Here is a 16,172-nt window from a genome sequence, read left to right on the forward strand (position 1 = left end):
ATTCGATAACTAGATGGTGGACATGATACCCTAGGTACCTCTATCAGCCAACAAACTTTATGAAATAGAATATTAAAAGCACAATAAATTATTAAACAAGTATTAAGAAAGGGCATTACAGAATATAAGTCAATTTATAAGGAATAAATATGCCAACACACATAGTAACTCACAAAGGAGTTAGGGACATCGAAGACAATGACATTTTAAATGCTTTTCCTATCTGTTCTTTTGCAGGAACTCTAAACATCTTCAGAAACTAGTGGTTTTATTTATGCTTCCTATGCACTTTTATCTGTGCATTGTTTCAAGAAACCTTCCAAAACTTAATTAGCATGTTAGCAGAAGAGTCCAATCCTTTGGCTCTCATTTCAATACCTTTCAAATTCAAATCAATGTCCCAAAAGGGAGCATAGACAAATCTCCACCTTGTACTCTCTGCCTTAAAGTGCTTTCTTTTACCAAACACTGTAGATCTTGTTTTCTGAGGCATCTCTTCTTACATCCATTGTAGGATAACCCTACACATTCATCCATGGTGCTTTCTCTCTGTAAGAGTTGTACACATAGTAGCTTATGTACCATAATACAAGTGCATGGTGTTTGAATGAGCAGTCAGGAAAGCGGATGCAGGATGGTTCTGTGGCACGGATACAAGTTTTACAGGTACCAACCATCGTATGAGGATTAGATCAGAAGACCTTTAGCTAATTGTATGGCTCTCCTTTTAAATGAAAAGAAAATGGGGCAGGAGAAGGAAAAGAAACCAGAGACATGAAAACATCTTCAAAAACCGTTTACATATTTTGTACTCATAAGAACATTTAAAAATATTCCTTCAACTAATAGGCATTAGTAAGCAGCATGGACATTGCACTATAAGGACTGGAAAAAGTACAAAGGCTATTCTTTCCATTTCCAGATCATTCAGTTCAAATAGAAGGATGTGGTACAGACATAATAAATGTTTAGTTAATAAAGCAAGGTCTTAGGTGATTAACTTTAGAGGAATTCCTAAGGATTTGTAGAATGATCAGTAATGTCTGAATTAGCAAAGAAGTCAAGAAAGACCAATCAAAGCCAGATTATCAGAGGCAAAAGTTGAGAGCATGTTGGGGCAAAGGGAAAATGCAGTTTAGCTTGAGCTCAGATTAATCAGCAATCATGTTAGAAACCTTGGTCAAGGCCAAATTATAAAGAATCTCAATCTGCCTGAAAATTTTGGATTCGTATAAGCAATATGAAGCCTGCTATTTCTACCCACAAGAGAAATATGGTTAGAAAGTAGAATATGAAATTAAATCAATCATTGTGCTTTAAAAATAAAGTTATTGTTGTTATCTGATAATCAACAAATATGGACTGAATTATTTGATCGCTCTAATTTTATTCATTCATTCCACCAGAGCGCTAAAGTATGAATAGCAAATATGTGTTACAAGTATGGACTACCTTGCCTCCTCCCCCAACACACACACACACACACACACACACACACACACACATGTCTGTTCTGCAAGAGGAAAAAAAAAAAAAAAACTGGCAAAGAAAGATTGCCAGTTCATTATGGACATCTTTCCTGAAGATCCACGATGCGCCTTAGAATTATTCTCCACACAGCAGAAGCAGTTATTGCCAATCAAAAGTATTACCGAAAACAACAAAATATACTATACGTCTAGTAGAATGACTAAAACCTAGAACACTGACAATACCGAATTCTGGCAAGGAGCAATGGGAACTCATTTATTGCTGGTGATGAAACAAAATGATAGAGCAACTTCTGAGGACAGGTTGACACACTAAACATTCTCTTACCATAGGAACAAGCAATTGTGCTCATTGGTATTTACCTAAATGAATTAAGAACCTATGTCTACACAAAAAACCTGCATGTGGCTATTTTGGCAGATTTATCCATAAATGCCAAAACTTGGAAGCAGTTAAAATGTCTATCAGTAGGTGAATGGATAAATACATTGGTTAATCTATACAATGGGACATTTTTCAGCAATATAAAGAAATGAGCTGTCGAGCCCCAAAAAGACATGGAGAAACCACAGGAAACTCACTGCAAAGTGAAAGAAGCCAGCCTGAAAAGACCACCTTCTGTAGGACTCCAACAACATGACATCCTTGAAAAGGCAAAACCGTGGAGACAGTTGAAAGATCAGAGGTTCAGAGGGAGGGGAAAAGGGAGGAAGGAGAGAAAAACCTAGTCAGGGGCAGCACAGGGGAATTTAGAGCAGTGAACCTATTCTACATGTAACTATGTAGGTGAACAGATGTTCAAAACAGATTTGTCAAAACCCAAAGAATATACAATACAAAGCCCAATACAAATAACTCTAAGATAAACTATGGATAAACTTTAGCTAATAATGATTTGTGAATAATGGCTCCTTCATTGTAATGAATGTCCTACACTAAGGCAAGATATTAAATAGGGGAAACTAGCAGGGTAGGGGAGATGGAGGTGAGGGAGTATGTGGGAACTCTGTGTTCTTGCTTCTCGTTCATTATACAGTATGGTTTGCTATTGGATCTTCTCCCACTTCCTTTATTTCTGCCAAGCATGGGTGTGAATGGATAACTAGAGATGAGTCGCGTCTATAGATCTTCTAGACAAGTAGTAACACCCTTATTTCTACCTACACACCCTCCACTCTATTATTAATAAAACATATGTACTCATCTAATACATCATTTTCCCTTAGTGTCAGTAATTCTGTGCCCAAATCCTCTGACTTACAATTTAGGGAGACCGGAAGTTGGTTAACAACAATGTTTAAGAGTTCAGTCACATGACTCGACATTTAATCATAGTGGGCAGAAAATATTGGCAATTAGAAGGGGCATAATATGGACCAGTCTCGGGTCATACCTCAGCAAATTCTAATGTGAAGTATCTAGAGATGATCATATGTTCTGTATATGTGTATGAACTAGTGGTGGTGGGAGAGACTGAACACAGGGAGGGTCATTGATTAAGGTAGGAAATGGAAAATAGAGAACACATATCACACAGTCAACATGATTATATTTTCATGTAATTCAAACTCCATAAAAATGATGATATCCATATACACACACACAGGCATGTTCACCCAACCATGCACACACATAACTTCACAAAGATGAATAAGCCCAGGGATTTTGGGGAGTGCGATTTGGAGAGCGAGGTTTAGAGAGTGGTAATAGCAACACTGGTAAGTACAAACAGACTATGTTTTCTAATTATCAACTTCATCTACCTCAATCTATTACTTTAATCTCAATAGGATAGAGCTATCTTGTTTCCTTTGGAAATCTGATTATTAGGCCATCGTATCAGTCGTTATTCATACTGATTTGCCTACTTTTCACATTTCTATAGTGTTCTCTCATCCCGTGTGAGGTATCGAACCACTATACTTCAGTGGCATTTCCATTTCTTTACCATGAAGTAGAAAACACAAATACTTATTTAACTTGCGTTGTTATATGTATCTCATGAATGAAATTTTGCAACATAAATAATGGACAGCCATTCCATTTTCTTTTATTTATTTTCAGTTTTAGACCTTTTCTCCATCTTTGGTGCTGTCCTACTTTAAAATAAAAGATGACCTCTTTTCAGAAGAAACTTAAAGTCCTTAAAATACCTTATTACTTATTACATAAAATCAGTAGCCTTAGATTTTCCACTCAAGCCTTACTACCCAGTAACTCATATTCCCGAAAGCTGACCCTGTAAGAACCGCAGTTAGAGTATACACCAGCCTGTTCCAGAAGGACTTAGAATGATCCCCACACCACTGTGTACATTGTCCTAGTCACATTCAAAATTTACTCTTTTCAAGGTATGCACCTTTTCAAACAAAGAATAAAATGCTTACATGCTTACTTCCAAAATGCCAGTAAAAGAAATATCTGGGCCACTGCCATGGTCTCATTTTATTTAAGCAACTATTCTTCTACCCTGCATAATCCATGAAACATTCAATAAATGACCAGAATCCCAGGATTCACTGCGCAGAATACTACCCTTCTCTCACTCCTGAAAAGAAATACCTCTCCCAAGTGTGGGACACTTCTCACTCATTCCATGGGGATGGCATCCCTGATAAAAATCCCAGACCCACTAAATTGCTTCTGCACGGAGATTTAAGTGTTGACTTATCCCCAAACAAGTCCTGCCATCAGAGGGCATCATTAGCTGCTGTGGGTATGGGAGGAATGTGCTTCCCCTTTAGGACCAAAGTCTGCAGTGCAGTTCACTACGCGTGGCTTTCCAAGGGATGCGGGAAGCACCCTTTCCCCAGAGTCAGCTGCTTGCAGCACTCGGGGTACATTTATGAAAACTTCATTTAGTGTAATAAGGAAAAAAAAATGGAATTTAAAAATACATGTCCTACATGTGTATGGCTAGTGAAGCCATGCTATTATTTTCCATTTTTCCAGGTCTATTTTTGTAGAAAACAAGTAATATTCTTTTTGTTGCCTGCTTGCTCTCATCTGCTGAAAGCAAACTGCTGGTGAGCCCAGAGTCACCCATTCTCTCTCAGACATTTGCAGAGGATTGCAAAGGAACTTTCTTCCCTGCAGTTTTTCCGTACTTCAACATTTCTCAGGATACTAGCTGCATAACATATTATCTTTAAATGTGTCTAACACTGGTCACGTCACTATTTCAAACCCTTGTTATTTTCAAAGATAAAACATTCTATATACAAGAATATTTGAATGAGAATGAATTCACTTTCCCATGGACATAAGAAATTCTTATCCTTCTGAAATGTTTCTGTCTGTGGAAAGTAGGAGAAAGCTACTTCAAGCAGCACTCATATTCTAAACACAGCAAATATAGTTTAAGAAAGCAGTGTAATCTCTCTCAGTGGTTTGCAGAGTATAACATAGGAAGAAAGAGCCCCCTAATGGTGCAGATACCTATAAAAACAGAAAAGGTTGTACTTTCTTCATTCTTTTTGCTTCGCTATGGCTAAAATGAGTAATCAACAAAGATATCTGACAGAAGTAAATGGAAGGTTGCATAAAGGGTCAGACAGAGCCTTCCCCAAAATGCAAAGAAAACTGAAAACTGAATTGATTAAGGAAGCTGCTAGATTTCAGACTCAGCCTGACACCTCTATACATGACAACTAGAACACCTGTCTGCCTTGATCATGTTTGCTGAGGAGCAATGATCTGGAATGCAGGAGACATATTAATTACATAGCTGCAAGTGTAAAATGCTATTTAAAAAAAGAACTTGCTTTTGTTTTCAATCATGGGGCAATGTCCAATAAGAAGACTGGGGTATTAAATCTCTCACAGGAGTAATTACAAATTGGTAAGATAACCAAAAAAAGAGAGAAAAAAGAATCAAAGTAACATTTAAGATAAGCTAAGAAGAGTGCTTAAGTGCAAGAGGCACGTAATTCAGAATGATTTTAGAAGTCTTTTTAAAGGAAAAATGTGCCTATTCATAGGAGAAAAATAAGTAGGGATGTTTACATCCACCTATGCTAAAATATTAATAGTCTTATTAAAAAAACACATAATGCAATTAAGAATCAGTTTTATTTATGAAGTATACCTCATTATAACTCATAGATAAGTGCTATAAGGAAACTGGACTGTATAACTAGGTTAGATACTTAAGATTATTGCAACAAAAATTATGGAATTAAAATTACTGTGCTTTAAATTTCAAAATGACCAGATGAGTTAGTTAAACCTTAATTATATCCTTTGAGGAGATATGTCAGATTGTTTGCATAAACAATAAAATGGAAGTATTAGAAACACAATTTTGGATAAATTGGATAAAAAGTTAATATTATAATATATGCAAATCAATAATTAATCAAGACTATAAAGGGTTTATGACAAAGTCTATGTAGGTATTTGATATAATATTTGTATATGCTATACATGTATTTGTATATATATATATAAAATATATAAAGTACATGTACATATAAATATAAATGTATGGTCTATGGTAACTGCCACCTTCCTCAGTCAATAGTTTGGTATTAATTTTTGAAACATAATACTCAAGAAAGATGCATATAATTATTTTGTTCAATGACTCAAATGAAAGACCAAAATATTTAATATTCTCTAATACACACCTCCATGCTCTTAGACAAGCTCCTTTACAAAATGTACAACAATCATTCCTTTCTGATGTGATGATAGAAATGTAAATATATAAGTAGCTATAATATTTATATTATTATGAAGCATTAAAACATTACTCCACATTTAAAAGACAAAATACAGGTTATGAAAAATTGTGTTCTTCAAATATGTAGTTATATTTAAAATACAAGTAAGGGTTAAACATAGATGCAAATACAAGCATTCAGCGTATGTAATATTCCTAACTTCAGCTACGTTGGCGCCCAAGAGTATTGGCAATCTTGTTATTATCTGAAACACTGAGCAAGATATTACAAAGTTTTGCCGACTTATCACAGCTGGCAGTTTGATCTTTGATTAGTGACTCAGGAACTTCACTCGAAAACACAATCAGAGCAGCTCAGGATAGAATCCCTCTCTTCATTGACCCAAAAGCAAATAAATGGACGTCAAAAATGCCATAGACCATATTAGTTCCAGTAAGGATGAAATTAATCATTCTCATCAGATATCACAATGCTTCTTCGGCAGTTGACCTGTAAACCTAAGGTCAATCAACTACATCAGTACTGCATTGCCTCAGCCTGTGATTCCTATGCCATCCAATCATTTCCCTCAAAAAAAAAAAAAAAAAAAAAAAAATCCAGTTCCCAGCAGAGACTTTAATATGTGCAAAGTTTCTATATGTTCATAAATACTCTACCAGCATACACCATCACTGATACTTAAAATATTAATTGATAGGATTGACTGCAGCTCTAGCTATGGACTCTGGAATGGCTAAACATTTCCAGAGTCATATTTCTTTGCATTAGCTCAGTACTTTCTTAAGACCAAATGCTAGCCATCAATAACTTAGCTATAATAAGATGGCAATCTAATGTCACATCATTTAAGAGACATCATGTTTATGTTGAAGATTTAAGGCTACACAGGACAGATACAGAAAAAAAAAAAAAAACAGCTGACAATCACGGAAAGCTTTGTAGCTTCTATGTCTGCATGAAATGGAATACTACACAGTTAACACTGTAATCGTCTTTTTGTGATATGCTATTATTTCCCAAAGTTGTTTCACAGCTAACAACATACATAAACATATTTCAAGGCTGTCACCAAAAACGCTCTTTTGAGTGTGGACTTTGCTTTTTTTTTTTTTTTTTTTTTTTCATACAGAGTATATCTGCTATAAAAACTTATAATCTAGTGATCTTATAAATAAAACTTCTATGTACCTGGAGATAAAATAGCAAATATATTCATATAAAAATGTATCAACACATTTTTAAATCCACAAGCCTATGCATTGCATTGACTTTAATACATCCCTGAAAACTCAGTTTTTAAAGCCTGCAAAGCTAGGACATATTTTACTGTGAATGACTAAAAAGGAATCCGGAGATAAAATTTTAATTTCCTTACCTGAAGCACGTAACTGTTTCTGTTCCTTTCTGGAACGAAGAGGAGCTGGAAAGGGGGCTTGATTTTTTTGTTTGTTTGTTTTCTTTTCAAAATCCTCTTTAATGATGCAGGAGTGAGAGGAACTGTTCCAAGGTGAAGTCTTTTATTTCTTGCTGGGGCTCGGAGCTGACAGCCTCTTGCAAAAGAAAAGGCATCTCAGTAAGTTGTTGACTGAGAAAGCGGGGGAAGCAAGCTGATCCGCACCAGCAGCCACATAGGGATGCTTTGGAACGTGCACCGTCTCCTCCCCCCGCACCTTGCGTTCCCCGCTCTCTCCCTCTCGCTCCTTTTCACCCTGCCGCTCGCTCCGCTCTGAGTCCGGCTCCTGCTGCTGCCGCTGTGTCATCAATCTAGCCTGTCTGAAGCTAATAGTCCTCTATTTAACCAGCCAATCAATAGCAAGGATTCTGCGGCTGGTCCCAAGAGTCTTTTCCAAGAGTGGTACAAACAATAAGAGTTTTGCCAGCAGTTTAGGAAGTATTTTTCATTATTTTATCTCCCTTAGAGATAGGGTTTGAGAGGGCAGAGGCTCAAAGCAAGTTTAGCGTTATTGCAGATTTTAGCATTTTCTTAAATGTACACCTTTTTATCCTGCTTATAGTAATTTAGAATTATGCACCTCTGTTCATCATCATTTACAAACTACTACAGAGAGGCATTCTTATAAAATCTTCCTAATTTAAATATGTAAGAAAAAACTCTAGAGAAAAATTGCATACAGGGACCCCACCCCAGGAACAACAATGCTTTCATTAGCCTGTATAGATTGGAGCATTCAAGAAAACCCCCTTACATTGTTTGCTGTTAAAATGTATTCATTTTATTCTAGAAAAAAAAATGATCTATACTTTTGTTTCTCATAAGAGAGGTGGCATTTGTAGATATTTTTGAATTCGAGCGTGAGTCAGAATTGTGTATGTTTTTCAGTTTCAAAACATAAACCTAGAAAAGGATCCCCCTTGATGGATCAAATCGAGCTTTTCACACCTGATTCATCCCTTCAAGGTTAAGGAGATTTTCTTCTTAAAGTGACACGTTCACTGCTCCACTGCTGTAACTGACCACAATAAAAAAGCACAAAGCACGGAACAGCAGCAGACTGGTTTTTCATTTCCCACATGCTTCCAAGGGGAAAAAAGGCAGGAGTGGGGGGCGCATTTGAAGTCAAGGTAGTGTTGGCTTGCAGACTGGCCCCTGAACATGGAAGTCAAGGGGAGATGAAAGAAAAGAGGCAGCTCCCTCCAGATTGGCAGGTGGCAGGTTTAATAAGCAAGGGAACTTACAGATCAAGCTTGTCTTCAGCAGCCACAAGGCAAACAGACCTCCACACGCCCCCACTAGCCTCTTAAAAGTTTATTGAGACTTTAACTGAGTTCAGTTATGTATAGCATTCGCAGGCTCTCAACAGCACATCACCCTCTCAAGGCCGCATCCTTGAAAGCAGCTCCTGCTGTGGAAGTAAGGGGCAGGACTCCCGTTTTAAGGACAGGGGTTTCCCATTGCCCCGGTGCACCTTGTGGGTTGAACTGAGGACATGTCCTCTCCATGACCTCTTCTAGCACTTAGCCACACCCTTTTTAGAAATAGAAAAGTCTTAATTTCTAACTTGGAGAGGGTTACTTATGTCAATTTCCCGGTGCTTGGTCAACCAACCTTTTAGTTACTTTTTCTTTGTAATAATGCATTACTGCACTCATTAAAGTAAATTGTAGAGGAATGCTTAACTATGCCTAGTTCCCAGTTGGAATTAAATTCCAGGCAGTAGTTGTAGTTTCAACCTTCAACATCATAAAATTCAAATAAAAGCAAATAATGTGTGCTAAAGTGTCTTGTAAATGAAGACCAGAAAGGCCAAATGGTATGTAGGATCATGGAGTTACCCTCAATTAAAGTCCAAATTATAAAGTGTTGTAACACTTATTAGAGGTGAAGTTCCTTGATTTAATTGACTCAGTTCAGCAAATATTTATTGAGCAACTCTGTATCAGACCTTGTACTCTCAATAATAGAAAAGTAATTAAGTGAAGGAGGGAGCAATCTTGTGTTCTTAGTATTTTCAGCCGGTAACTGTAGTAGTCAATCTTCCAGTAACTTACAAGCTGGTAGGTAGATAAGGAGTCCTCCAGTAAACAAAACACAAGGGAGAGTGATTAATACCTTTTTTATCAGCAGTTCAAAGAGCAACAAGTCCTCAAAAACAAGATCCTACCTCCTCTAGGACATCAAAATACCTTGTAAAAAACATGGCCTTGTCATGATTCTTATCAAAGATAATTTAAAAATTTTGCAGGCAGAGAAGAAAAAAAATTAAAAAAACAAAACAAAACACCTCAACAAAGCACCTGGGAGGTATGATTGGAAAGAAGAGAAAAATACAGAGGATCTTGGGAGGTAAGCTGAGAGTGATTGGGTAATTGGGAGCCCTTTAATTTTATATATATATTCTTTTTTACCACATATATATTTACCATATACATATTGTTGGGTCCCCAGTGTTGGTTCCCCCAATAATGGGTCCATGGTCAAAGGAGCGAGACTGATACAAAGCGAAGGACAAGCAAAGCTTTATTTCACGCCAAGCTTCGAGAATCAAACTGACAGGTCACATCATCCTCTTACAAAGAGGATGACCCCTCCCTGACTTACAGATTAACTTTTATAGAGCAAAGGCCATGTGGTTGGGCCTGGCCACACACAGGTGGCCAACTGAATTACGATTTGTCCCACAGTAGCCATGGAAACTAGCCCAGCACCTTGGTAGCTAGGAGACAGTATGAGCCCCCACTGATTGAATGTCTCCACCTGATCTGACCCACCCTTGCATTTGGGCTGTTACCTGGGACTGGTTTCCTGGACTTGCTTTTAAGTAAGTTCTGGGGTTGGGGGGCAAGGTCAATTTAAGTTCTACAACAAAATAGCAGTTCAACCGGGGTGGGGCTGCTCTGGCTGAATAGGCCCTTACAATATATATCATATATGCATTTACCATATATATCTACATATATATATATGTAGATATATATGGTATAGTGATAAAATTTGGACTGAGCTATGGGAATGTCAATCTAATAAAAAATTATAGTTTTTACTGGAATGGGACCCTGGTGAGTGTGAACAGCCACTAGGCAGACCATTGCCAACATCTCCCTCAGGAAAATGAAGTGAGAACTAGCATGTTTATGCTGAAAATGAGCAGAATGAACTCATACTGAAAGATATTCATTCCAAAATAAAGTCTCTGCATAACTTTGCCACCTACCAAGGAGAGGTATAGTTTAGGAAGACTAATTTTTCAGACCAAATGGGTGACTAAAAAAATGGGCAAATTATATATGGCACATGCCTTTCTTCTCCATCTCTTTGTACGTGTTATAGAAATCATGCTTCCTTAATTTCTTAATTTGTTTCATGCAGTTTCTTACAACAGTGTCAGCCCCATGAAGGAAAGGAATTGGATTTGTCTAAGACTTTGTTCCTTCATATTTTTTTAGAATTGTGCCTGACATAGATTATTCAATGAATGAAAATAAAATAATTTCCATTTTTGGAGTCACTGATAAGTTCTGGGGTAATAATTGTGCAAGCCTTATCTCATTTAACACTCTGTGAAATACACATTACCATATTTTACATCTAAAGAAAGTGAAGCTTGAAGAGGTTAATTACCTTGTCCAATAACACAATTAGTAAATGTCTGTTGAATTGCAAAGTCTCTATCTCCATAATACTGAGTTTTCAGGAACACATATATAATATAACTGAAAATAATAATCTAGATATTGATTTGCGGGTCATATGATCAGAACAGTTTGGGGATGCAAAAATAAATGAAATTAAAACTACAGGGTCAGGGGTGCCTGGGTGGCTCAGAGGGTTAAAGCCTCTGCCTTTGGCTTGGGTCGTGATCCTGGGGTCCTAAGGATAGGAGAGACCCCGCATCGGGCTCTCTCCTTGGTGGGGAGGCTGCTTCCTCCTCTCTCTCTCTCTGCCTGCCTCTCTGCCTACTTGTGATCTCTCTCTGTTGAATAAATGAATGGTATCTTAAAAAAAAAAAAAAAAAAAAACAAACCTAGAGGGTCAAAGGGATGGATATGGGGATAGGAAGATCAAGCTGTCAAGTTCAAAAAGTGCAAGAGCCTTGTACTGAGAGTAAAGATGAGTATTAGGAAGTATTGAGAGCCGGGCTGGAAGAGAACTGTGGTGGACTAGGAAGAGCTGCTGAGCTAGGTTTCAGTGGGGACCTTACCAGGAGGGGGAAGTTTGGGGAGCTTCTCCGAGGGCCCTGCTGAGCCTGCAAGCCATGTATTTCCAGCAGCACCCATCTTCAAGATTGCACACATTTTCTGAGCTGCATTCTGGAAGACAAACATTTAGTTACTTTTACAAGAATTTCAGTAGCACAAGGAAAAGAGGAAGAGGAAGAGGGTAGAAGGAGGGAAGCAGGAAGGGAGAGGCTAATATCTTATCTAGTGTGGGTGGATCTATAATTGGTGCCCAAGAGTCTATTTCTATATAAAAGGTAAAGAACCAGTCAAAAGATGGCTTGAAAAAGCAAGTGAGAGAGATGCTGAGTTTATCTGGTTATGTAATAGGGGGATTAGGCCATGCAATCTCTTCATGCAAGGAATAGATAAACTCTTGACTCTTCCAGCTTCAAATGGTGAGCTGAAGTAGAACAGGGAATCAGACGGGGGATTTTCTGTGAAGCAGAATATGAGCCAGGTGTTCCTTTCATAGTGGCCTGAACTCTGCTTAGAGCTTCTCTCTCTAGCTGGGAGTTGAGGTATCCGATGGTTGTGAACTGGTACTAGGGGCAAAGATGCATACACCAGGGGGTGCCTCTGGTGCGAAGAAGCGGAGTGCCATGAGACCAGAGTATTCCCAGAGAGGAGCATGTTCTAAAGGCTGTAGAATCTGCTCGTTGGTTTGCATGTTTTGCAGTGACTTTCTGCACTGCTCTTCTTCAATTGCATCATTTCTTTTTCTGTGGTCTGGGTTTTCGTTGAATTGCTTAAACGCATAGTGCTCTTCCTGAGCCTGCCTTTCTATCTCTGGAAGAAAGAAACATCATGATGTTGAAACAGATTGATTTGTAGCATTGTACACAGGTATTAGAAACATCACAGGCTTTCGTGAGACTGTTAAATATCTATGGGAATGCTTATCGACTTTGTGTCATCACACAAAAAATGTATCATATTGTTATCTTATAGAAAAGTGGATAATCTTTCCCCATAAGGACATGTTTACTTAGATGTTTTAATTTAGTTTGCTTTCTGGAGCAGATTACAGTAATTCTGCGGTGAGAAGGTTTTTCTACCATAGGAAGTATCATGTTTTGACATAAATAATGGTGTTGCCTATTCTATCTAATGGGCAGTTATGATGCTTTATAAAATTTAGAGATGATGGTACCACTGCTATCCTATCCATTTTATTAAGAATCCCTCCCAATATCCCTTGAGAGTTCACTCTATGTTCTTTTCCCCCCTTGAATTATACATATGGAATGAAAAAAATGGCAAGCTTTCAAAATATAAAAAGGGAAAAGTGAGACTAGAAGTTTAAAGTGGTGGTTGGGAATTGCAAGTGGAAAAAAAAAGTAAAAAGAAGAAAAATCAATACTATCACAGGAAGAGAAAGTATCAGTGATATGAGCAATGCTGTCTATCAAACTAGAAAGGAAACAAGAAGTCCAAAGTGGATTTAGGGAAGAAACCTTTTAGGGTTGCTAGGGAAAGGGTCCAAGGAGGAAAGATTTATTGAGAGAACATTGGGGCAAGTCTCTTGTAACCTCAAAGTTGAGAAACAGATCAAGGGACACACATAAAATGTAGGGTTCTTGTGAGTTGCTATATGCATACATAAATTTATATGTCTATTTGTGTGTATATTTGTGTGTGTACATATGGAAATATATATGTGTGTGTGTGTGTGTGTGTGTGTGTGTATAATGAGTTGTGATTTTTTAAAAAGATTTTATTTATTTATTTGACAGAGAGAGAGAGATCACAAGGAGGCAGAGAGGCAAGCAGAGGGAGGGGGGGAAGCAGGCTCCCCGCTGAGTAGAGAGCCTGTGGGCTCAATCCCAGGCCCCTGAGATCAAGACCTGAGCCGAAAGCAGAGACAACCCACTGAGCCACCCAGACGCCCCATGAATTATAATTCTAAGTATTTTATTTGGAAAGAAAAAAAAAAAAAAAACAGGAATAGAATTAAAAGTAGAAATATCCTTGCCAACATTTTAAAGCCACAGACCTTGGTGATAAAACATGTGAATGGTATGGGGCCTCTGCGTGGCTCAGTTGTTAGGCATCTGGCTTTGGCTCAGGTCATGATCCCAGGGTCCTGGGATTGAGCTCTACATTGGGATCCCTCCTCAGGAGGAAGCCTGCTTTTCCCTCTCCAACTCCCACCACTGTGTTTTCCTTTCTCGCTGTGTCTCTGTCAAATAAATAAATAAAATCTTTAAAAAACAACAACAAACATGGGAATGGTAGAAAGAGAGCATGGTGGACATATACACCTGCCTGTAACCAATACTTAAACCATGAGTAGATTTTTAGGGGGAAGAAGTGAGTAGGCTGTTGAATTAATTTTAGAAGAAGCCATAAATTTCTGTCACTTTGTACTTAAAGTTTGTGGGCTAAGATTATCCATCATGATGAATGCTTATCCTACCAGAAACTCAGGGGACATGTTCAACAAATGTAACAATTTTAACATAAAGGAAATATGAAGGAAATAAGAAACCCAGTAAATAAATAAAATTGGGGTCACTAGGAGGTTTATGGACCTCAGAAGGCTTTTTCTGCCCACAAGTTAGAATCACTTAAATTTGAGGGCCATTTTTTAACTATAAAGGATAATGGAAATTGAGAGATACATAAAATTGCTTACAAGAAATTTGAGCCACAACTGTCAAATCATTTTTTTTTCATAATTCTTGGATTGGAAAAGGAAGTAGGGAGTTAAAGCTGAAGAATAAAATTCTACTTTTAATTAGGATTTTTTTTACATCAATTTTTCTACTTTTTGATTATTTTACTTTTAAGGATCTGGAATATTTCAAAACAATAGTTAAATAGATATATGGAGATATTTATACTTGAATTTGGAGTGTAGTAAAATTTTTATACTCATTTTAGTTAAACATTTATTAAGTAAATAAAATATCAATAGTAAAATGTTTATTGAAAATAAACATTTTATATATTACATAGAAAGAAATCAAGGATTGTTTCAAGAAAGAGTTTATGTCCAGATGTCTGTAAATTTGTTGTCAGAGATCTGGGCTTCTGGTGAGCAGGAAAGGCCAGAGTATTTAAGTTTATTGCCAATATTACCTCTTTCATATGTTAAGAATTTTACCATGGTGTCTTTTTTTTTTTTTTTTTTTAAGATTTCACTTATTTATTTATTTGAAAGAGAGAGTGGGAGAGCAGAAAGCACGAGTGGGGAAGAAGCAGAGGGAGAGAATCTCGAGCAGACTCCCCACTGAGCATGGAGCTGATGGAGGGCTTGATCCCTGGACCTTGAGAACATGACCTTGAGATCATGACCTTGACCAAATCAAGAGTTCCATGGTTAGCTGACCATGCCACCCCCACACAGTGCCTTTCCATGATTGCCCACCCACAACCCCAAGTTAGTTTCTGATTCCATCATCGGGCACTTCATATTTGTAAGATAATCTTGAATTTTATATAAAATTACTTTTAGGAGAAGCTAAGGAAACTACTGTGACCCAATTCGATGTTCTTCCGAAAAATTAGGAATTATCTTTTCATAACTTCTGAGTCCTTGTCCTACCCTTTTTAACGGAATGTGTTACAGAACACAGCAGAAGTCATTTAGTTCCTCTCCTCACACCCCTGCTGTTAAAAGCTGGTGCAGAGAAGTAAGGGGAAAATGAGGAAGACCAGAATGATTGTGAGCTCTTTTAATTGCTGAGTGTGTGTGTGTGTGTGTGTGTGTGTGTATTTGACAGAGAGAGGCAGAGACAAAGACAGGGAAAGAGAAGAGATTGAGATTCCTATGGTTATAAAAATAATTTAAAAAGTAGATTATTAAGATTATAAAAGAAAAAGAGACTGATATTATAAGAAATTAAATATGAAATCAGAAAACTGTCATAGCAGCTTATTCATAATGAAAATAAATCAACTTTGAGATAATAGTGTAGAGATGATCTTGTGTTCTCAAGAGGAGTAAGAAGCATCTATATGAATCATGATTTCCAGAGAAATAGAAAAAAAATATATATATATGTATCCATATCTGTCTATGCATCTAAGTATCTATCTGTTTATATGCTGGAATTGGCTCAATTGATGGGAGTGGGGTGAGATGGGGCGGGGTGTGGCAAGTCCAAATTCTGCAGGGTAAAGCAGCAGCTGAAAGTCAGTGCCCATTGATAGTGCAGTTTGGATAAAATTTTCCTCACTAGGAAATCTCAGTATTTGCTCCTAACCCTTTCAGATGATTGCCTGAGTCCCCTGACCACACATCACTGAGTGAAAATTCTTTACCTGAAATCAATTGATTGTAACAGTTAACCACATCTGTGAAATATCTTTGCA

The 16,172-nt window shown here is 37.4% G+C and overlaps 1 protein-coding gene across 3 annotated transcripts in view; it reads right to left on the minus strand.

The window, feature by feature from the left end:
- CDH18 (cadherin 18) overlaps nt 1-7,945 on the minus strand; it is a 982,055-nt gene extending 974,110 nt beyond the window's left edge. For 2 of the 3 annotated variants that reach the window (XM_059416940.1, XM_059416939.1), the window contains exon 1: nt 7,552-7,945. The gene's annotated coding sequence lies outside the window, so the exon portion shown is untranslated. The remainder of the gene's footprint in view (nt 1-7,551) is intronic. The other variant, XM_059416934.1, reaches the window with a different exon arrangement.
- Between the last annotated feature and the right edge of the window lie 8,227 nt (nt 7,946-16,172).

The sequence above is a fragment of the Mustela nigripes genome, chromosome 12, assembly GCF_022355385.1.
Source record: "Mustela nigripes isolate SB6536 chromosome 12, MUSNIG.SB6536, whole genome shotgun sequence".
Classification (NCBI taxonomy): domain Eukaryota; kingdom Metazoa; phylum Chordata; class Mammalia; order Carnivora; family Mustelidae; genus Mustela; species Mustela nigripes.